This window comes from Grampus griseus, assembly GCF_964374135.1.
Source record: "Grampus griseus genome assembly, chromosome: 7".
Taxonomy (NCBI): Eukaryota; Metazoa; Chordata; class Mammalia; order Artiodactyla; family Delphinidae; genus Grampus; species Grampus griseus.
This window is the reverse complement of record NC_139001.1, coordinates 24,181,087-24,205,267: the sequence shown is the minus strand read 5'-3', so window position 1 is coordinate 24,205,267 and position 24,181 is coordinate 24,181,087.

The window sequence follows — 24,181 nt, the reverse complement described above, 5'->3', positions numbered from 1 at the left end:
TCAATTTAGTTTCTTTTTATGGCTGAGTAAAATTCCATGTATATATGTGTCACACCTTCTTTATCCATTCATCTGTCAATGGACATTTAGGTTGCTTCCATGTCCTGGCTATTGTAAATAGTGCTGCAACGAACACTGTGGTACATGACTCTTTTTGAATTATGGTTTTCTCAGGGTATATGTGCAGTAGTGGGATTGCTGGGTCATATGGTAGTTATATTTTTAGTTTTGTAAGGAACCTCCATACTGTTTTCCATAGTGGTTATATGAATTTACATTCCCACCAACAGAGCAGGAAGGTTCCCTTTTCACCACACCCTTTCCAGCATTTATTGTTTCTAGATTTTTTGATGATGGCCATTCTGACTGGTGTGAGGTGATACCTTATTGTAGTTTTTATTTGCATTTCTTTAATAATTAGTGATGTTGAGCATCTTTTCATGTGCCTCTTGGCCATCTGTATGTCTTCTTTGGTGAAATGTCTATTTAGGTCTTCTGCCCAATGCAAGGATTCTTCAATATACGCAAATCCATCAATGTGATATACCACATTAACATATTAAGGAATAAAAACCATATGATCATCTCAATAGATGCAGAAAAAGCTTCTGACAAAATCCAACACCATTTAAGATAAAAACTCTTCAGAAAATGGGCACAGAGGGAATCTACCTAAACATAATAAAGGCCATATATGACAAACCCACAGCAAACATCATACTCAATGGTGAAAAACTGAAAGCATTTCCACTAGGATCAGGAACAAGACAAGAATGTCCACTTTTGCCACTCTTATTCAACATAGTTTCTGAAGTCCTAGCCATGGCAATCAGAGAAGAAAAAGAAATAAAAGGAATCCAAATTGGAAAAAAAGTAAAGCTGTCACTGTTTGCAGATGACATGATACTATACATAGAAAATCCTAAAGATGCCACCAGAAAACTAATAGAACTAATCAATGAATTTGGTAAGGTTGCAGGATACAAAATTAATGCACAGAAATCTCTGGCATTCCTATACAGTAACAATGAAAAATCAGAAAGAGAAATTAAGGAAACAATCCCATTCACCATCGCAACAAAAAGAATAAAATACCTAGGAATAAACCAACCTAAGGAGGCAAAAGATCTGTACTCAGAAAACTATAAAACACTGGTGAAAGAAATCAAAGATGACATAAACAGATGGAGAACTATACCATGTTCTTGAATTGGAAGAATCAATGTTGTGAAAATGACTACACTACCCAAAGCAATCTACAGATTCAATGCAATCTCTATCAAACTAGCAATGTCATTCTTCACAGAATTAGAACAAAAAATTTTACAATTCATACAGAAACACAAAAGACTGTGAATAGCCAAGTCAATCTTGAAAAAGAAAAATGGAGCTGGAGGAATTAGGCTCCCCAACTTCAAACTATACTACAAAGCTACAGTAATCAAGACAGTATGGTACTGGCACAAAAACAGAAATATAGATCAATGGTACAGGATAGAAAGCCTAGAGATAGACCCACGCACCTATCATCATGTAATTTACAACAAAGGAGGCAAGAACATACAATGGAGAGAAGACAGCCTCTTCAATAAGTGGTGCTGGGAAAACTGGACAGCTACATGTAAAAGAATGAAATTAGAACACTACCTAACACCATATACAAAAATAAACTACAAATGGATTAAAGACCTAAATGGAAGGCCAGACACTATGAAACTCTTAGAGGAAAACATGGGAAAAACACTCTTTGACATAAACCACAGCAAGATATTTTTTGACCCACCTCCTAGAGTAATGAAAATAAAAACAAACAAATGGGACCTAATGAAACTTAAAAGCTTTTGTACAGCAAAGGAAACCATAAACAAGACAAAAAGACAACCCTCAGAATGGGAGAAAATATTTGCAAATGAAACAATGGACAAAGAATTAATCTCCAAAATATACAAATAGCTCATGGAGCTCAATATCAAAAAAAAAATGAACAATCCAATTAGATAAATTTCTAACAGACATAAGTCACTGCCCTTGCTGCCACGAAGTTCCAGAGACAAGACACATATATAAAAATGCAAATAAAAAATGTTATTGTGTTTGTACTGCATACAAGACATCATGTGAAGCCTTTGTAGAGGATACAAAAAAAATGAGATTAACATGATCACTACCCTTAAGTTTTTATAGTTTAATAAAAAGGTAAATATGAAAACTATGTTCATGGTTTTGCAGAAGTGCCAGGTACGTGGAAGTAAGTGTAAGGCCAGGTCTAAAATGACAGAACTGTGAACAGCTAGGAAACTACAATGGCACTTAGATCACATTGGCAAACAGTACTTAAACACAGGGTTAATCATTTCAAGCACATGTTTCCTTCATGAAAAGAAAAGTTCTGCTAATAGCAGATTGATACCTGAAAAGATTGCCCATTTAGTTAAGCAGTAATGGAAGCTAGAGCTGTTGACTTATCACTTCAGCCACACCTACATCAAGAAACATGACACCTGAGCACAAAGTGTGTGTGTGTGTGTGTGTGTGTGTGTGTGTGTGTGTGTGTGTGTGAGAGAGAGAGAGAGAGAGAGAGAGAGAGAGAGAGAGAGAATTCTTAAAAATTGACAGTCTTCCTTAAATACTTCCATTCCTGTTCTCATTATCCAAGAGAGATTTTCTTAACCTCTAATTTAAAGACATACAGTCAGTTACTGTACGTTTGCTCCCATTTACTTTCTTTTTTTTCTTTTTCCAGAATGGAAAAAAATTTTACCTGAAGATTCACAAGTTAGTTTTCTTTGCCACTTCTCTCCCTTCCACCAAGAAACTATCTTTGTGTTTGTAAGCAAAGTATAAATATAAAATGCCAATGAAACTCAGATGGACCATCTGAAAATCAAAAATTGAATCTACATAAAGCATAATTTCTAAACAGAAATTGTGCTTTCCTACTAGTTTTATACTGTACTAGTGTCAACATATACTAAAGAAAGAGTGGAAACTTGGTCAATGTGATTTTATATTAAAAATTCTAATTAAGTAGTTGAAAAACTGGTTCTGAAGTATGTCCTAAAGGAATTGGTTTAACCATAGAATCTCTAAAGACTTCAAGTTCAGCTGTTCAAGAAAGTCAATACTCTCATGAATCGGAAATTATGGGTGCGGTAATGGAGAATTATAAAAATTGGAAAGAAAGAAAAATTATTTCAGAACACATAATTATATAACTGAAAAATGCAAGCAAATCAACTTAAAAACTTCTATGGATGGAAAACGGAAAGGGAGTTAGGACTCACATACCTGCTGTAGTAACTGAAAAAAAGTTCAAGAATTGTCAAGTGAGCCTGTGTGGCTTATGTGGATACCATGTGATACCATGTCCACAGATCTTCACCTGGTCAGTTCATTAGTTCCTTGCCATGGTCATATTGACCATTTTACGCTTTTTGAATTGTTTTTATTCTTAGCCATATATTAATTAACATATTCATGATGGATTGTGTACTAAAAACAGGAAACATGAATGTTGAAACACAACCTCTTTTTTGAAGGTTGTAGAAAATTTGGTATTTTTGCCCATCTACTTAAGATAATTCATTCATTTATCAACAAATACAGAGTGAATGACTTCTATATATCAAGTATTGTGGTAAATTTGGGGCCTAAAATGAACAAAACAAAGATACTCTCATGGATTTTATAGTTTAGTTGGTGAGGAAGAAAAAAAAGGAATAAATATATAATTATAAACTCTTATAAGCACTATGAAGAAAATGAGTAAGGTACAATAAGAACATAACCTAAATTGGAAGTCAAATAAGATGTCTCAGGGCTTCCCTGGTGGTGCAGTGGTTGAGAGTACGCCTGCCGATGCAAGGGACACGGGTTCATGCCCCAGTCCAGGAAGATCCCACATGCCGCGGAGCGGCTAGGTCCGTGAGCCATGGCCGCTGAGTCTGCACGTCCGGAGCCTGTGCTCCGCAAAGGGAGAGGCCGCAGAGTAAGAGGCCCGCGTACCGCAAAAAAAAAAAAAAAGATATCTCTTGATGAGTCTGGCTAATAGTTTATCAATTTTGTTTATCTTCTCAAAGAACCAGCTTTTAGTTTTATTGATCTTTGCTATTGTTTCCTTCATTTCTTTTTCATTTGTTTCTGATTTGATCTTTATGATTTCTTTCCTTTTGCTAACTTTGGGGGATTTTTTGTTCTTCTTTCTCTAATTGCTTTAGGTGTAAGGTTAGGTTGTTTATCTGAGATGTTTCTTGAGGTAGGATTGTATTGCTATAAACTTCCCTCTTAGAACTGCTTTTGCTGCATCCCATAGGTTTTGGGTCATCATGTTTTCATTGTCATTTGTTTCTAGGTATATTTTGATTTCCTCTATGTATAGCTGATTCACTTTGTTATAAAGCAGAAACTAACACACCATTGTAAAGCAATTATACTCCAATAAAGATGTTTAAATAAATTAATTAAATAATAAAATAAAAAATAAATTGCAAGTAAGATATCTCTGAAAAAAATAAATATTTAAGATGAGATGAGAATGATGGAAATTTGGAGGCTCTGGAAAAAGGAAATGGAAAAGAGGTTGGCACAATTGGGTAACAAAACAATACCACTGGGGCTAGAGTGTGGTATCCAGATGAAACTTGCACTTAGAGAGTTAGGCAGTAGAAGATCTTTATTGTCCCTAGTAAGTAAATGAACTTTTATTCTGAGTATACTTGGAACCATTAAGCAGTGGAATGATGTGATTTGCATTGTCAATGATTATTATAACTTCTATGTAGAACTGGCTAATGGAGTGGCAAGGATGGAAGGATGAATAACACATAGGAGGCTACTGCTGTATTCCAGGGAAGAATTTACTTTGGTAAGTGCAATAGGCAAGTCCACAGAGTGACTTGGACTATGGTGGGGTCAGTGGGGATAGAGAGAACTGGATATATTTGAGAAAGTTTTGGCAGTGGACTGAACGGGATTTAATGATGGATTTTGCAAATGGAGGATAAGAAAAATGAAGAGGTAAAATTTATCTTTCGTTGAATGTCCAACACCTAGAATAATACCTGGCACAAAATGCTTAAAAATTATTTGTTGAATGAATGTATGAAGTTCTTGTCCTGTACAACTAAATCAATGCAGGTGTTATTTACTAAAATGAAAAACACTGGAGAAGTTTTTTGACAGACAATGAGTTTGATATGTCTGTGAGAATTCAGAGTGGACCATTAGAAATATATCTGGAGCTAAGAAAAGAGATCAGAATCCAAGGTATGAGTTTTGGGAGTCACAGATATAATGATGGTATTTAAAGCCAGTGAGCACACACAATGAGAAAAGCAGAGGACTCTAGATTGAGCCTTGAAAAAGTCCAATATTTAGAGGATGGGCAAAGAAAGAGGAGTTTATAAAGAAGACTGACGAGGAGTACCCAAGTAGGGAGGCAACATCCTGGATAGTGCAACATCAAGGATGCGAAGACAGACAGTGATTTAAAAAGGATGGAGTAGTCAACTCTGCTAAGACATTTAGTTATACGAAAAACTTAATGTCCATTAGATTTTTGCAACACTGAAATCCTTGATAACCCCTGTGAGAGCAAGGTTTATGAATGATAGAGGCTGAATAGTGAAGGAGGGGTAAGGAAGTGGGAACCACATAAGTGGCAACTCAATTATGTTACATTTATCTGATTCACTCTTACCTAGCATATGCAAATGTTTCTAGAACTCTAGAAACTTAATGTAATGAGATAATATAAGAATGATTATGTGTAGCTTTTATTTATTGGGAAGAACAGCTATCCACATTTAAAAACCGTTTTTATTTTATTATTTAAAATCAAATCTCAAGAAAAATAAGGATCTATTTATGTTCTAAAACAAAATTTCAGATTTTAAAATATCAATCACGAATGCTATTTTTGTCTATTTTTGATTTTGTAACTTATAGAAAATAATAAAGTGTTAGGGGGTGGAGGAGTAAAAATAGAATGACTGTGGAGCAGAGCACGGCTGCTTATTAGAATGCTTGGCTCAGACTATCACATATGAGAGACATACACTTACTGAATTTTAAAGATTTCTTCATAGTCACTGAGACTACGACAACTAATACACTGACCTCAAAATAAAATACTTCTTACTTAAACCATTTGCTTATCATATAAAGTGCAAAAATAATTTGAACTTTTTTTTAATTCTAGAGTTTCTGAGATTTATTTTACCATGAACTGGTTCAATCAATGGTTGGGAAACTTAACTCTGGAGGAAAAGCTACAATTTTCTACTGCTGAGATTCTAGGAGATGCCCTGGTTCCTATCCTTTCTGTGACCTCTCCTCTCCCTCAAGTCTGTCCCCCTATTTTTTCCACATAAGCTAACTTGTGTTGGCTCCTTGCACTGCCAAAAATTTAACGAATGAATTGTTTTTAGAAGCAGCCAAGAGAAGAAAAACAGAGAGGCTGCATTCTTTAATACTAGCATTTGGGAAAAGGAATCCTAAGAGACTAAGTGACAACATTTGTGTTAAGGTCTAAAATTCCTCACACATACACACCAGATGGAGAGCATGAGAAAATGATCAGGAACTGTGGTGACACTGAAAATGAATTAGTTGAATTGATCTTCATGATAGTAAACTGATATTTACTTCCCTCAATTTAGTTAACTTGTTTAATGACTTCTTAATCCACACTTCTAGTTTAAATTTTCATTTAAATGGAAAGATAAATTTTAAAACCAAACTGTTTCCTCTTAGCCTTATCTTGTGGCGTTTTAGTTCAAGTAAAGGCACATCTATAAATAAGAACAGACAAAACAGAATACACTAAAAAAATCCCTTCAACCATGGTTTCTTCAAACAACATCAAAGAATAGTTAAGGGTTACTGAATCAAAACAACTTTTTTTCTGAAGTTCTACAACAGGAGAAAAATGAATTACCTGAAAGAATTAACCACTCTATTTTACATTCTGCTTGGGTGCAAACACAAACACACATACACATAACTATCCACGCAAACACACACTCACACATCACACTATTTTAAAGTTTTACTAAAAAATGATTGTGAATAGTCCAACCTTTCTTTCACTTTAATTCAAAAGATTAGGTTGCTTAAACACAGATGGTAAGAGCAGTACTTCACCAAGATCAGACCACACTTGGAATATTTTGCCTAGTTCTGGACTCCAAAATTTGGGCAGACATTGACAAAATACACATGGTTGACGGATTATGTCATGTAAGAACTGATTGATGGGAATAGTGCCATTTAGTCTAAAGAGGGGATATAATAACTATCCTCAAACATTTGTGAGGCCATCATCTGAAAGGTGTCCAGCCTCTCCGGCCCCACAACAGGTACCCCAGGGAAGTGAGGTCCGAGTACACTATTAGGGCCCTCAGATTCTGGAAACACTTGTTTTAAGACTGCAGCACTTAGAGCTGACGGAGACAAATCAAAACTTGTCAAAGCTTGGCCCAGTGCTGGTGGCCATTCAAACAAGGCGTTAATCTGAATAGACTACAAGTAAGAATAAATTGAACACAAATGTTGGAGCTCAAATGAGGTCAAAGTTTAAAGTTAAGACAGAGGTGGAGGCCTGGCTTAAAATCGGCTTGATATTTAGAACCAATTATCACTTTGCTGAAATTTGATTTTTATGGTTTCAGAAAGAGGTGGTGAGGGAAATCCCCAAGGTCTTAAAGGAATGCTTGGGCTTTGATGGAATAAACTCAACACTTTTTATAAGTTACTAATTACCAGGCATTTTACATGTATTACTTCATTTAACCCACACCACCATTTTAAGGTCACTTGCACTATTATGACTGTCATCCTCATTCTACAGATGAGGCTTAGCTACTACACCACGCTACCTCTCTACAAGGGACTGAGTGATTACATACGACACATGTGAGGAGAACCAGGGCCCTATCCACAGCAGTACAGAAAGAGGCAAGTTTTAAATAACTGTAATTCTCTGTAGAACTTTCTGAAAATGGAAGAAGCTGCCTCAGGATGGAATGAGGTTCCCATCATTTAGTGGGTTCAAGAAGAGCTAAGAGATATGCAGAGAAGTTATGCATTAGGTTAAATAAGAAAGTCTTTAAGGTTTCTTCCCATTTGAAGATTCTAATTCTACAAATGGAGTAAAAGGAGTTAAGTGTTTAATTATTTTAAGCAAAGGAATTAGGTTAAGGTAACCTGGATCCAAATCTTAGGCAGTCTATCCACTGCCAGCTGTTTGATTTTGATCGAGTTACATAACATTCTTAAGCACCAGTGTCCTATCTTTACTGATGGAGAGAACAGTATTGACCTCACAAAGGTGTATATAAAACTATGAGAGACAGTATAGGTAACGTGCTAAGCACAGTGTCTGACACACAATGAGCATCACTAAATGGTAGCTGGAGTTCATACAGTTCAACAAATTACACATGGTTTAAATTTTGTCAACAAACAAGAACTTTCATGACTTTTTCATGATTAAGGAGATGTAAACTCTGGCTTCAGAGTGTCTAATTCATCATAAAAGTTGAACTTGAAGAGATCTGGGGTAACGAGGGGAAGAAAGAAGAAAGAAAATAATAAAAGACAGTAGGCCTTTGTGAATCTTCCCATCACCCATCTTGTTCAGATTCCCTGAGTTACCTAAATGGTAGTTTTCACTGATAAGGTAATCAGATGACACAAAACAATGTGAAACAATGTGGAAGCACCACAATGAGAACCAGAATTCTTCCAGCCAGAAATTAACTATCAGGACTGATACTATATGAGAGCAAGATATTTTCAATTTTTTAATAAAAATCTTGTTCCAGGAAGAAATCATCTTATTATTCTATATCAATTTTGATCATCCCTTTTTTAATTTCCTCTCTTTTTTCTTTCCAGGATATCTGTAATCACAGAATCAGCCTTTGCCCTGAATTTTTTTTTTTTAAAAATTGCAACTTGAGGGAAGGGAGCTATAGAGATCTGATACGCAGGAAATATGAAGTAAAACACTTCATTATTAAATACCATAAAAAAAAAAGAGGGCTTCCCTGGTGGTGCAGTGGTTGAGAGTCCGCCTGCCGATGCAGGGGACACGGGTTCGTGCCCCGGTCCGGGAAGATCCCACATACCGCGGAGCGGCTGGGCCCGTGAGCCATGGCCACTGAGCCTGCGCATCCGGAGCCTGTACTCCGCAACAGGAGAGGCCACAGCAGTGAGAGGCCCGCGTACCGCAAAAAAAAAAAAAAAAAAGAATTACAAAGGAAACAATACAGCAAGCAATTAATCCACTGATGTTAAAGAATTCCAAAAATGCCTGTCTTTGTAGATATTTAAACAAAATCAAATATAATAAGGAAACCCAAGCATCCAGCTGAGAATAAATGTTTAATTTGGAAAGGGGAGCTGGGTAGCAAGTAGTTTTAATATGTACCCTAAGATCTCTGGAAAAGATCTAAAGGTGCATCCTTGGAATTATACAAAAAGAGTTCAATTTATTCTGTTTGACCATAGTGAACAAATCAAATTCTAAAGCACAGAGGGGCCTCATTCTGATAGGCCTCCAGGGTAGTAGTATGGTCACTGACTTAAGAGGTCTACTTGTGTTGGAATTTTAGGAGAGATGAACAGTTTAGAAACCCTCTTTGGGTGGCTTTAATAGAGTTTATGACTTTAGAGGCTCTCAGTTCAATGGAGATACTATAACAATCCATTATAGTTCATTGAACCTCCTCTGCTCTGTACGTACACTTGGTTATTGTTGAGTTTCTCAAATGAGTGTCCCCAGGGACACTAGCTGGCCCTGCAGACCATTCTCACTGGCCCTGGTCTATACTGACAGGACATAGTTTACTTTTGACAATTTAAAAATCATTATTTAGGGGCTTCCCTGGTGGCACAGTGGTTGAGAATCCGCCTACCAATGCAGGGGGCCACGGGCTCAAGCCCTGGTCTGGGAAGATCCCACATGCTATGGAGCAACTAAGCCCGTGCACCACAGCTACTGAGCCTGTGCTCTAGAGCCCGCGAGCCACAACTACTGTGGCCCGTGCCCCTAGAGCCTGTTCTCCACAACAATGCAAAGCCCACGCACCACAATGAAGAGTGGCACCTGCTCACTGCAACTACAGAAAGCCCACATGCAGCAACAAAGACCATTGGCCAAAAATAAATAAATAAATAAAAATCATTATTTAATCAAATTGAAAAATTCATAACATTGAAAGAAAACTATAAAAAAAGTATCAAATAGGAATGTGTTTACTTGTAAATACCAAAAATTAATAATAGTAAGTATAGGGACTATAGAAAAAGGAGGGTGTTATTTATCTCACAATCAGAAGGTCTTACCTAGGTATCTAGGGCTAGCGTAGCAGCTAAATGATGGCATCAGGAATCTCGGCTCTTTAAAGTTTTTACAATCCTTAAAAAGTGGCTTCTGAAAAAGGGAACCTTCTGGTACTTGCTTTAGGACTCAACCTAATGATACTAAGATTGATGTACAAAGTTGCTGTGTATTAAGTGGTTTTCACTTTTATATAGTAAAATGAATATACCACTATTTATTTATTCATTCACATATTAATGAGTATTGGGGCTGTTTCCAGTTTTTATATTACCAACAGTCCTGCCATGAACATTCTTTTCCATGTCTCATATTGTTCTTAAGGACAATTATAGTATTTGTTCATTTTTATCCTCATTATCCAAGGTTTTGTCACCTAGTGGAAACTCAGAGAGGAAAAAAATATATATTTCCATTTACTTCCAACTTAAAAGAAAATAAAACTATGGGGTAAAAAAAGATGCTGTATTCATGGAAACTCTGACATGGTACAAATAAAAAGAAAGACTAATGGAAGCCTGAAAAGTGAAAAAAAATCAAGTGAAAAAAAATCAATCAAGGTAATCTGTATTCTTGTCTTGTGGTTGTTAAGATACAGTCCCATGCTAAATAAATAACCTTATACATAAATATTCTCATAAATATATGAGAATAACCTTGAAATCTTTTCAAACATTTCCTTCTCATTAACTTCTAAGAGTCTTTGGCATTAATGCAAATATGAAGGACTGTCACGTTCCCATGCCTGTTCTGCACTTACTGTACAGGTACATCCAGGAGGTCATAGAAACTTGGAAAGTACTTTATTAAACCATAGGAAAACCCTCTTGTTAATCCTAATACAATTTAATGTGCTGCCACTGGTCTTCATTTAATTCAATTTTTTTCTTCACTGATTTTTGTTCTATACCATCTACAGTTTTATGAACCTCTGTCATGTGAAATAATTTACATCTGAATTCTCAGCAAGCTCACAGTGAAAGCTTTTCACTTTTATACCTTCCTCCTCAGAGACTGAACAATAAATTAGCTTCCTTAAAGTACCTATGTCCTTAAAGTACCTTGTTTCTTTTTCTGCGGTACGTGGGCCTCTCACTGCTGTGGCCTCTCCCGTTGTGGAGCACAGGCTCCGGATGCGCAGGCTCAGCGGCCATGGCTCATGGGCCCAGCCACTCCGCGGCATGTGGGATCCTCCTGGACCGGGGCACAAACCCATGTCCCCTGCAACAGCAGGCAGACTCTCAACCACTGCGCCACCAGGGAAGCCCGCACACATATTCTTGATTGAATCATTTAGTGGCCTAACCCATTAGAAACCATGGAATTCTTTTTTCCCAATATACAACATTTCCAATCATGTTAGGTTAACAGGAAGGAAGAACCATGTGACTGAATGCCACCAGTATATTGCTAGGGAAAGGGAAACTATTTCTAAGTTGTTGGCATTTAAAAATGTATATTTTCAACAACTGTTAAAAATAAAAGCTAACTTGGGAATTCAAATGTCAAGGCTCCAAGAATGATGCCGCGAGGGAACACAGTAACTCTGTTTTCATTACCTTCAGTAGATGTTCTCTCAGTCTCTAAAAAGAAACAAGGTTAGATACCTCAATTTTAGGTAAGACTTAAAAAACTATTGCCTTTTGTTACATTAATTTATACCTACCAGTTGGAAGCAAATTGTGTCAGATGTACTTCAGAAAATCCCATTTCTTTTCATCAAATGTTCATCTTACTGTAAAGGGAAATCACTTACTGTAAAGGGAAATCAAGAAACTTCTATATATTCATTTTTAAAACACAGCATCCTTTTGAAATTGGGCAATAAGAAAACCAGACATAAACATTCTGAGAGAATTAAATTACCCACTTGTACTGCCTAGTACAAAGTTTTTTGGGTTTTTTTTTTTGCGGTACATGGGCCTCTCACTGTTGTGGCCTCTCCCATTGTGAGCACAGGCTCCGGACGCGCAGGCTCAGCGGCCATGGCTCACGGGCCCAGCCGCTCCGCAGCATGTGGGATCTTCCCAGACCGGGGCACGAACCCGTGTCCCCTGCATCGGCAGGCGGACTCTCAACCACTGCGCCACCATGGAAGCCCCTAGTACAAAGTTTTTAATCTTTAATGCTGACATACAGGTGGTATTCTCTTCTGTTTTCTTAAGGGTCAGCAATGTAGGTATAATTCTTCCTAAGAACGATATTAAGTTATAAACTTTTGTGATACTCAAAAGTCTTGTACTTGTAATAAGCCTTGCCAAAAAAATAAACACAAAAACAAACCAAACAACCAACCACAAACAGACAACCAGGAAAAAGAAAGGAACATTCACATTTGAGTCCTATTAGAGGAATTTAAACTTTTTTAACTTGATAGTGTTTTGCAGTAGCTAGTGTCCCTCCATTTGATTATCTGAGATAATGTGTAGGTAGGAATTGCCTGTCTCCTAATAATCACTCATTAAATGACAGGTATTGTTACCATTTGTTGAGTACTTATAATGTACATTATAATTTAAATTTGTCTTTCCAGATACGACTATAGGACACGCCTATTATATCTTAATTATATAAAACAAGAAACTGAGGCTCAAGAGACATACACTGCCCAAAGCCTCACAGTCTATAAGTGGCCCAAAGTCATAGTAAAAACTCTAGAGCCCTAACACAAAACAGATTTTAGTGCTTTCCCTATACACATCCATGATACGCTGAAAATTAAAATTCTAGGCTATAAAATAAGTGTTCGTTCAAAAAAATCTTACGTTTTCAAGATGATTTTTTCCCTTAAATATCAAATTCTTTCATCTGGGAGGTGAGATTGAGTCTGGACTTTGGATTCAGATGCTTGAGTCTAAATTCCTGCTCTGCTGCTTCCACTTACTCATTCCGTGACTTGCCTTTGTTTCCTGAGGGTAACAATAGTATATGTTTATAGGACTTCTGGGAAGTTTAAAAGAGTTAACCTATATATCAAGTGCTTAGAGTGGTACCAGGCACATGGTAAGCCTTGAATAAGCATTAGCTATTATTAGGAATTTTTACACTTCGTCTGATGTTTGAGGGACCCAGCTTTTCCCATGCCCCTAACCAGGTGCCTGGTCTGCCTGTTTATAATCCACCTGGAGCACCGATCTTGCATGCAGCCATTTGGTCTTAGCTGATCTACTAGTAGCTGAATATTTTGAGACACAGGAACTCAGGGGCTGTGGAAGATTCATCGTCATATTTCAGGAAACTACAGACTAAAGGTGAGATTAGGAAGTGAAAGAAGACAGGAGTTGGGCTGAGGTTGACACTTTCCCAGGGTGGAGAGAAGCAACAGGTGAGGACACGATAAAGAAGGACTTTCAAGACATTTCCTTGAACCTGAGAGTTCTAATGTGACTTTTCACATCCATCCTGAAATTTAGATCCTCTGATACCAAACCTTCCAAACTAGGTGTCTAGTTGTTCAAGCTCTGGAACAAATTCTCATAAAAGTAAAACATTTAATTTATGGTGAAGGAAAAGATTAGGATAAACAAGGAGATGAGGGTGAAAGATGCTAACTTGTTCAATTCCTCTGTTCAATCTGTCTGGTAGAACTACGAACCCCTTACCCCCCCACCCCTGTACCCACCCCTCAGGCCACTGTATACAATTAGAAGTAGACTACGGTGGGGGAAAGAACAAAATAATAAGAGGCTTCCTTTAGCTTCTTCAAGGCTGAGTTAGATAGTATCTGTAGGCATTCAAATTTATTTTTCAAGTCAGGTCAGTGGACCAGTGCAGGTAGAAGGTAGATGAAGAGTTAAGTTATATAACTTCTCCACTAGCTCTCCATGTCAGGCACCCTGACCTCCAACAGCATCTCTCCAAAACACCACTCTTAAAGCACAGGCTCCAATTACTTATTACTTCTGAGAGCTCTAACTCATGGGAGTGATGGACCAACAGAACAAACTGCAAAGGGACACTCTTGCTTGAATTTCTGTTAAGAGACGTGTAAACATCTATGTATCTTGGGAAGAAATACCCTGACTCTGGGTATGTGTAATAAAGCACACATAAGTTCCCAGCTACAGGATCAGAACTATATGTGGGGATGGAGGGGTATTGGTGCAAAGGGACAGGATGGTAAAACCCACTGAGAGAAGAAAGAGGCCTTTAGAACTCACAGGAGTTACCTTTCTAGCTGAAGACATCAGAGCACGAGGCCTTCTGAATAAAATAAAGCCTTCTTCTGTTATCTATAAAACCATGATGTTAGTGACATTGTAAGGAGAATATTTTGCTTCAGCACTGCTGATATCAGAATATTTATTACCTTTCTATTATTTATTGACTGACCCATTTGCTATATATGCTTGTATATTGGAGGAATACAAGTTGATCCAATAGAAATAATTTTCCAAATTATTGGTACAGCTAAACCCAGGAATGATACAGTACAAAATGATATTAGGAAAACACTCGATTACTGGTATCAAACACTCCCTCTAGCAAGCTTGTAGAAAAAGGGACATTCTATTCAGCGAACACAGAAGTGCTTCAGACTATCCACAGATAGAATAAAAACTAATCTCAATTAGAGACTTGAATGAGAAAATGGAAAATTCTCAGGAATCCAAGAAGTATGTCTTTCTTTTACTACAACTGGTTGATTCTTCTCTCTCTAAACCTTGACTGCCTTTGCCTCTCTAATTATTTGGTGTAACGTCTGTCTTGCATTTGCAAGTTTCCATGTTCCAGATCCACAGAGAGTGAACAGCTCTCTCTTAGTCCCAACTCCAGCTTGAATCTGATGTGACCTCTGGTCCAGTAGGTTACGGACTGAGAGGAGAAAGTGTTGAAATCACACACATACATGATATCTCTCTGACTTAGGAAAGTGTGCCTTAGAAAAGAGAGGAGGAAATAAATAACTCATTGGCAAAACAGACCAGCTAATATTGTTAGCAATGACGGTAATGATGTTGTTGTTGGTGGTGGTGATGATGATGATGACATGACGTTTAAGAATTCAAGCGCTCAATAAAGTTTCACAAACATATTACCCCTTAACCCTGCAATTTAACTCCTGAGTTTCTATTCAAGACAAATGAATGGACATTCTACCAAAAGACATAAACAAGAATGTGCACAGCAGTTCTATTTATAAACGATGAAACCTGGAAGCAACCCAAATGTCCTTCAACAATACACTGAATAAATTGTGATATAATCACAACGGATGTCTGAAGATATTTAAGAACACCTCTGAAACTATAGGACAATGTCTTTAATCTCAACAATGAATTGGAGGGAAAAAGTTTTCTAAATAATATAAAAGTAATTGATAGTACTTTTCCTCTCTGCCTGGCTCTAAATGTTTTACATTTATTTAGACCTCACAACAGTTTTCACAGAAATTCCATTTTATAGATGAGAAAACTGAGGCACTAATTACTTGCACAAATAAGTAGTGGGACCAGTATCTGAATCCAGTTGAGACTCAGTCAGAGTTGGGATGAGTTTGGAAGATTTCTACTTTGTACTTCCATCTACAGTTATGGTTTCATCTAGTAGTATGTGACATCATGTGGAATAAAGAGTTCTTATTTTAATACATAAAAAAATCCAAAAGACAGCCAGTAATAACTGGTCTCTCTTTTCCCAAATTATTCCAGACTCAACATAATGCTTTCCTTTCAAGGACTGTATGAAGGGTCTTAGGACACAAATGTTTAGGAACAGATAATGTCTCACCCAGAGTCATGGGGTGATGACTGCTATGCCTGGTGGCCACAGGGTGTACCAAGCTGCAATATTCTAGATGCATGAAAACTTATGCATCCTGTCCATTCTACTAGGGACAGATATAATTAAGGAACTAATTAAAGTGCATAAATATAATCATTCTGCTTATTTTAAATTTTCAGATAATACATATATGGTTTTTCATCAACATACAAAAATATGTATATTATATTTCAGAAAATTTTTTATTTTTGAAAATAGTTTGTGATGTAACTATACATACTTTAAAAATCTGTCAGGAAATAAGGAAATATTTCAAGAAATTGTGTGACACTACTGATGCTTAGCACTCTCTTTGGGGCAATGCACTGTGCAGTTTCCTACCTGTAATTCTGCACTGCTTTACCATCCACCTCAGGCCCACTCATCTTTCTCTCAGCCTCACACTGACTTAGGCATTCAGCTCCTTTTAGTTGCACTTGAATTGAACTTGGGCTTTTTAGGTCAAAAGACCCACAGGGCATTTAGACCCTTGATGTTGCCAAGATCCTGGGACAGTTTTATGTTAAAAAAGTTGGCATCTCTTCCTCCGCCTTTATGAGCACTACCAAAGGGTCTTTGGGGCTTTCTCCTGGTCCCAGGAGATGGAGGAGAAAATAATCTATCCAACATATACAGACAGGTGAATAGACACAGCTTCATATACATCATGTTTAATGTATTATCAATCACTTTACTTCAAACATTATTGTAAAAGATTGTGCTTAAATAAATTTCAAAATATACACAAAACTGTTATCTATAAACTTATCACCTCTACTTTGGTAAATGTGCCTTCCACTCTCTCTTGCCTCATTCAAAATGTTTCATGTCAAGATACTTCAAAAATATTTGACATCTCTTTTAATTCTGTGTGGTCACTAAATTGAGCAATATTCCATTTCACTTAAGCCCCAAATACTGACCTCTCCAGCCATTACCTTGGAGGGAAGCCACTCAAATGGAATTTTCAAACGTGTGTGCATTGTTAGAAGCCATGCTTTTGCTTCTCACTCATCATTTTAGCCCTCTGGACCATGCACACAATACAAGAAAAACAGGAAAGTCTGCATAAGGCTCGATCAACCACAACATGTCAGTGGAAATATTTTCAAATTCAAACTACCAATCACTGCTGGATATGACTTGTTGACACCCAGTACCATCCCTGCCTTCTGAGCTCTCCTCCTGAGCTTGCAAGGAGTATAAAGCCTGCAAACTACATTTCCAGATTCTTTTGCCAGCAAGGATCCAGGGAGAGTCCTTCAGTGAGAGAAGCTTGTGTGAGAGCTGGAAGGCAGAAAAGAAAGAGAAACCCTTGTTCTCAGGTCGCAGTTGGGGCAGGTGTGGTCTGGTCAGAGGGCTCAGGAGCTTTTGCCCAAGGCTTTGGGTCATTTCCTGAGATGTACGCGTGTTCGTTGCTACAGGTATCTGAGACTGTTGGCCCAGCTCCTCTCAAGTTCCGCCCTTTCAGATTCCCTACATTACACCTCCTTTCTATAGTAAAGACCTAGGGTGGTTTTTACTTTCCTGACCCAAATCACTTACACATCAAACAAATACACAAATGTTCAAACAACAATTCAAATTATGATTTTCCTTTCACATAGACGGTACTGCACTGCTACAGAATTACACTCACCGTGCTGTACATAAGATCCTCAGGACTTACCCTTCTTCCAACTAAAAATCTGAGCCCTTTGATCTGCATCACCCCACTTCCCCTGCCCCCCAGGCCCTGGCAACCATCATTCTGTTCTCTGTTTCTATAAAATCAGCTTTTTTTTTTAAGAGTCCACATATAAGTGATACCATACATATTTTCCTTTCTCTTTCTGGCCTATTTCACTTAGCATAATGCGCTCCAGATTAATCCATGTAGTTAATAATATATTATATACTTGAAAGTTGCTGAGAGTAGATCTTAAGCATTCTCATCACACACACACACACACACACACACACACACACACGAAAAAGAGTTAGCTATATTAACTACATGAGGTATGGATGTGTTTATTATCTTGATCTTGGTAATCATTCTGTAATGTGTGTGTGTCTGTGTATAAAATCATTATGTTGTATACTTTAAATATATGCAATTATATTTGTGATTATTCCTCAAAAAAGTTAAAAAATAACTTTCAGTTCACAGATTTCACAACACATCTTCATCCAACCTCACAACAATCTTACAAAATTGATGTAGTTGGTATTAGTGGTCTTATTAGTGGTCTTACATGAGGAAACTTAGACACTTCTAGGCCACACTGAATGCGTGCTTCTCTCCTTTTTCAATGCCTAACCAGATTAAATGATAAAGTATATAAGATGCAATGCAAGGATCCACCTGCAATTTCATCTAAGCTCTAACTTTTAACCTTGTCTTTGTGAGCATTCCCCATAAGGTAGAAGCCCTCTTAACTGACCTTCCTTTAAGTGGCCCACTGGGTTCACATTAATTAACAATTTCCATTTCCATCAGTAGTGTCTGATATGATTGCACACTGAGTGATCCCAGCTAGTACGAATCCCACAAGTTAAGTTTATCAACAATCAGTTGTGTTTATTCCCAACCTTGTTTTACCAGCTGCACCCGCTATTAGACTTATGCAATTCAATAAATATTACATAAATAATTACATTGTTAGCAAATATTTATAGAGAAGTTTCTATGCTCCTGGCACTGTTCTATATACTTTATATAAATTAATCCACTTAACAACCATCCTATGTAGTAGACAGTATTATTATCTCCCTCTTAGAGGTGAGAAAACTGAGGCCCAAAGAATCTAGGAAACTTTTCCAAAGTCATACAGATAGTAAGTTGCAGATTTAAACACAAACAATCTAACTTTAGAATCCATGCTTGCTCTTAACCGCTATGCAAATAAGAGTTCAAAAGGAAAGAGTTATTTCTATTAAGACTAAACCACAAAAGCTCATAAAGAAATGTTCATAGCAAAATTATTTATAATTGTCAAAAGTGGAAACAGTTCAAAACACCATCAACTAATGAATGGATAACAAAGTATGGCTTATCTGTACAATGAAATATTATTCATCCATAAAGGTGCAGGCAATACAGACACATGTTACAATATGGATGAATCTTGAAAACATGCTAAGTGGAAAAGCCAGGCACAAACTCCAATCATATAAAAGTTATGACTCCATTTATTCAAAATGTTCAAAATAAGCAAATCCATAGAGGTAGAAAATAGACGGGTGGTTGCCTAGGGCTAGGGATTTAGGGACAAATGGAGAGTGGTTGCTAATGGATATGGGAATTCCTTTTTGAAGTAATGCATATCTTCTAAAATTGACTGTGGTAATGGTTGTATAATTCTTTGAATATACTAAAAACTACTGTATTGGGGAAAAAATACCAATTAATTGCTTTGGAAAGGCTTTAAATAAAGGTGACCTGCTAAGAGAAATATCAATACAGTGGAAATATAATGCAAAAAAGACTTGGGAAAAAAAACATAAAAAATCTATAAGGACTCTGCCACTGGAATATTTCAAAAGTATTCTTACCTCTTGCTTCATTTTAAAGAAGCTAAAACTGGAAATAATAAACATTGTATTACAGATGTGGGTAATACAAAAAATAAAAGTCAAGTCCTAAAAAGCAATTCATGAAGCCCTGGGGGAGCCCTGAAATGGGGAAGCATGGGAAATCAGGAAAGGTTTCACAGAAGGGGTGACACTGAATGTCTTCTAAACAGTGTTCACGAAACCCTGAAAAGTGCAGATGGTTTTTCAAACAGGAGCATGAAAGTCATGTGATCAGAATATGGTTAAAAGCTCTTATGTGCCTGGAACACGAGGCAGGTGCAAGAGAAGGAAAGAGGAAGGAAATGCAAATGGAGAGGTAAGTCAGGGCAAAGATGTCTTACTAAGGATTATACACCTTATTTTGTCAGTCCAGGAGATCCAACAAAGAGGTTTAAGTGAGGATCAAGCAGTGATGCAAACCTGCATGCATTAAAGAAACAGGAGGTTCTGTCAGCAATGCAGACTGATTGGAGGGAAAACAATGGAGGCACAGAAACCAACTTTGTGGCTATTCACTATCAAAGCAGGAAATGCTGAGACCCAAACCACAGCAGTGACTATGAAGACAGAGAAGAGAGGATGTGTTGGTATCTTTATATAGAATAGAAAGAGCTGAGTGACAAGAACAGAGGATAAACTCCATGAGGACAGGAAGCAGGTGGTTTTGCTAACAATTTTACCCCCAGAGCCACAAGTGTTCAATATTTATGAAGTAAATAAGTGACTTCTGAATGTGAAGGGGGGAAAGAGAAGGATGATCATTTTCTTCATTTTCTAGTATTATTGTCTAGGTTTGATGATGAGATCTTCAAATGGAAATGAAGATTGCAAGAGAGAGATTTCAAAGGGGAAATGGTAAGTCTGGTGGGACAGTTTGGGATTGAAGTACCTGAAAATAAGAAACTGGTGAACATGTACAACATACAACTAACTGAAAATATGGGACTACAGTTCCAGAAAGAAAGGAGGGCTGGTGGATATAAATCTCAGGAGGCCTTGAGGTAAATGACAGATAAAACTGAGAGAATGAATGAGCTCGAACCAGCTAAGTCTTCAATGAAAGAGAGAACGTTAGGGGTGGTAGCTTGAAAAGCTAAGGAACAGAAGAGCAACCAAGACATGTAACCAAAAGTGAGGTCTGGCTGCTCACCGCTCAAAAGCCAATAAAGAGACCAGGTTGGTGGAAAGGAAAGTTTGCTTTATTTTGGAAGCTGACAAGCGGGGCAGTGGGGGCGCTGATGCCTACCCCCGACCCCCGCCCGGACAATCAGGGGGCAAGAGCTTTTATAGACAGAGGGAGGGGGCCGCATGCAGAAACAATACAGTCAGCTCTGACAGTCATCTTGAAATTGGTCATCGGTGGTCTGACCAGCATCATCTTGATCGTTTTAGGTACAGTTAGTCTTCAGTTCCAGGGTCAGTTTGTTCCCATTTCTTTGAAGCCAATTCTCAGAATTGTGGCAGTCTATGTCATGGCTACAGCCTGGTCATCATGTAGTTAACTTCTTCCACCTGGTGGGAGGTTCAGTATCTATAAGACAGCTCACAGGATATGGCTCAGAATATTATCTACTGCCCTTAAGGAGGAACTAAAGGTCCTTTGACTATGCTCAATGACTAAACTATTATTATTTGGTCTCTTTTGACTGTTTTCTCTTTTGACTGTTTCTGCATTTTCTCACTTCTCTGATTAAACTTATTCTTTGGCTAAAGTTTTTCCACAGACAAAAGTAGGCTGAGGACATGGGGGTGGGGGGGGTAGGACCATAGGGTCCTGCTCCGTTTCAGGCAGACTGTAGAGGAATGCTCACTGAATTAGTGCGGGATGACGTGAGAAATTTTGAGAAGAGTGTTAATATTGGGGTTTCTAATCCTGAATGCAAAATTAGGATTCTCTGCATCCACTCAAATCTACATGGTAGAAAAGACTTGTATTTATTTATCATTCCAATCATGACAACTCATTACCAAATATCAAGGTTAATCCAATTCTTGGATTTGAGAACCCACTGAATAAATTCCGGGTCATCATCCATCAGGAGTATCCTCAGCTAAACGGTTAGATTTTTTTTTTCTTTCCAGTTGATAAGTTTGCTGACCTTATATTAAAACAGTGCCTACCGTAAAGCATCATTTTTTGAGATTTTCATGTTAAGTCAGAAAACAATTCAGTAAAAAGACTAGCCTCTTTGCAAATCAAATCATGATGACCAGCATGTATCCACAGAAACAAGAATATAACTGCAGTAAAGAAACACACTGTCAGACATGTTTCAACATAAGGAGATAAAGATGGGCTCAGAGAATGGAAGCTAGAAAAGGGAGGACCAAAGGACAATGAAGTTCAGCTTCTCTCTAGGCCAGGCCTAAGGGAAAGTCCATTGCTTCCAGGTATCCATTCTCATCCTATAGACAGAAATAGTTTTGAGGTAGGGAGGAATAATTCATCACAATGCCTACAATTGCTCTCAAGATCGTGCAATTTCCTTCATTATTATTTGGTGGCTTCCAGCCAAGTTCTTTACCTGTAATTGTTTCTGGAAGGACCTGCCCATGTCTGGTAAGTTTCTGGTGAGGCTCTGCAGCATCAACCATAATCTCCTTCTCTAACTTTAACATCTTTCCATAGGAATACACAAATCTAAAAGCAGCCGCACTCCACCTCATGTCCAAGTTGAGTCATCTGTTCTCAACATCAGTAGCCTAAGAGAAGAGTCATTCATCAAACAATTTTCTTGGCTGTCTACTATGTGTTAGGCATTGTGTCAAGTGCTTTGGATACTGGATACATCAGAGATTAAAAAAGAAATCACTCCTCCCTCATGGAGATCAGTGAGAAAGAGAGACAAGGGGGGGAAAAGGATTAATTAACTTTCATATTGTGGTAAGTGTCGAATCAAAAGCTGAATCCACTCCACACTCACTGGCCCTTCACTGTTCCTCAAACATACCAGGCACATGCCCACCTCAGGGCCTTTGCATTTATAGTTTCCCTGCCACTGTCTGGAATGATCTTCCCCCAGTTATCTGTATCATTCCCTTTCTTTCTTCACATCTTTATACAAATGTCTTCATATCAGGGAGGACTTTTCTTACCATACTACTTAAAATTGCAATTTTCACTCCTGAACTTTTCAACCTTATTCTCTGCTTTATTTTTTCTGCAAAGCATCTACCACCTTCTAGCATACTATACAATTTGATTATTTTATTTTCTATACTAGAATGTAAACTACTTTTGATTAGAGATATTTGTCTGTCATATGAATTGATTTATCCCATGTCTAGAATAGCTGCTGGCACATAATCGATGCTCTTTCTAAGACAGATAAAGTGAGAGTAAAGAAGGAACGACTAGATTGGGGTGAGGATCCGAAGGCTTTGCTGAGAAAGTGATATAAAGAATAAAAAAGAGCTAGCTATGCAAAAAGAAGCGGTAGTGCTTTCAAGGCAAAGGCCCTGAGGCAGGGAGAGGTCAACAAGGTAAGGACCTGAAAAAAGGCCAATGTGAAAAAGTATAACGGGAGAGGGGCTGGTGGTCTGGGGCAGGGTCCTAGAAGTAAGCAAGGGACAGATGATGCAATACCTTGAAGGTCAGGATAAGGAAAATAGATGTGCAAAGAGAAGGATTGCAGGGAGAAAGGAAGGGAAGTAGACAAACCCTGACTGTACTATGAAAGCACAGATTGGAGGAGGCAAGAATGAAAGGATAGAGGGCCAGTTAGGAGACTGTTGAAAATTCCAGGCTCAAGATGAAGGTGACCTGGACAAGCACACACCAGTGGAGATGAGAGAACTAGAAGAATTTAAGAAATGTTTGGGAGATATAATTGACCACATTTGCTGATGGATTCTACCAAGGCATAAAGAAGAGTGTGGAATCGAGAATGACTCCTGGGTTTCTAACTTACGAATCAGATTTTAGCTTCAGCATCTAGAGATTCCAGCAAGAATAAATTGCTCTGACTGTCCTGTAAAATGAAAGGGACATAAACGAAATCAACCATTTGTTGAATGCATTGAACGTCTTCGAAGTCTACTGTCTAACTTCATTAAGTCTAAGTTAACTTGCGTTTCTATTTTAATCTAAAGATTTCATTGAGTTTAAGCTCACAGCCCATACATAGTGTAGTCTGTCAATGTCTTTTATTCTACTGAAAGGAAAGATTAAATGTTCAATATGTGTTCCTTGCTTCCTCTTTTATTTTGTATACACTCGTTGCTTTACTGATGCTATTTCATTCTTCCTTCTCAGCAACCCTGTTGTGTCTATATTATTATTACTTAAGAGAAAACCAGGCTCTAATATTTGCCAAATATCACTGAGCTAGTAAGGGTTGGAATCAGGATTCAAATCCAGGCATGCTCATTCTCAAACTGCTTTTTCTTTATACTATGCTACTTCTGATGGTTTGAATTATTTGAAATTCAAAACAGCAATTCATCCCCACATTCCTGCCATTTTACCTTCAAATGCATTATTTCATTATTTTCACAGTACTTTTATTCACATTT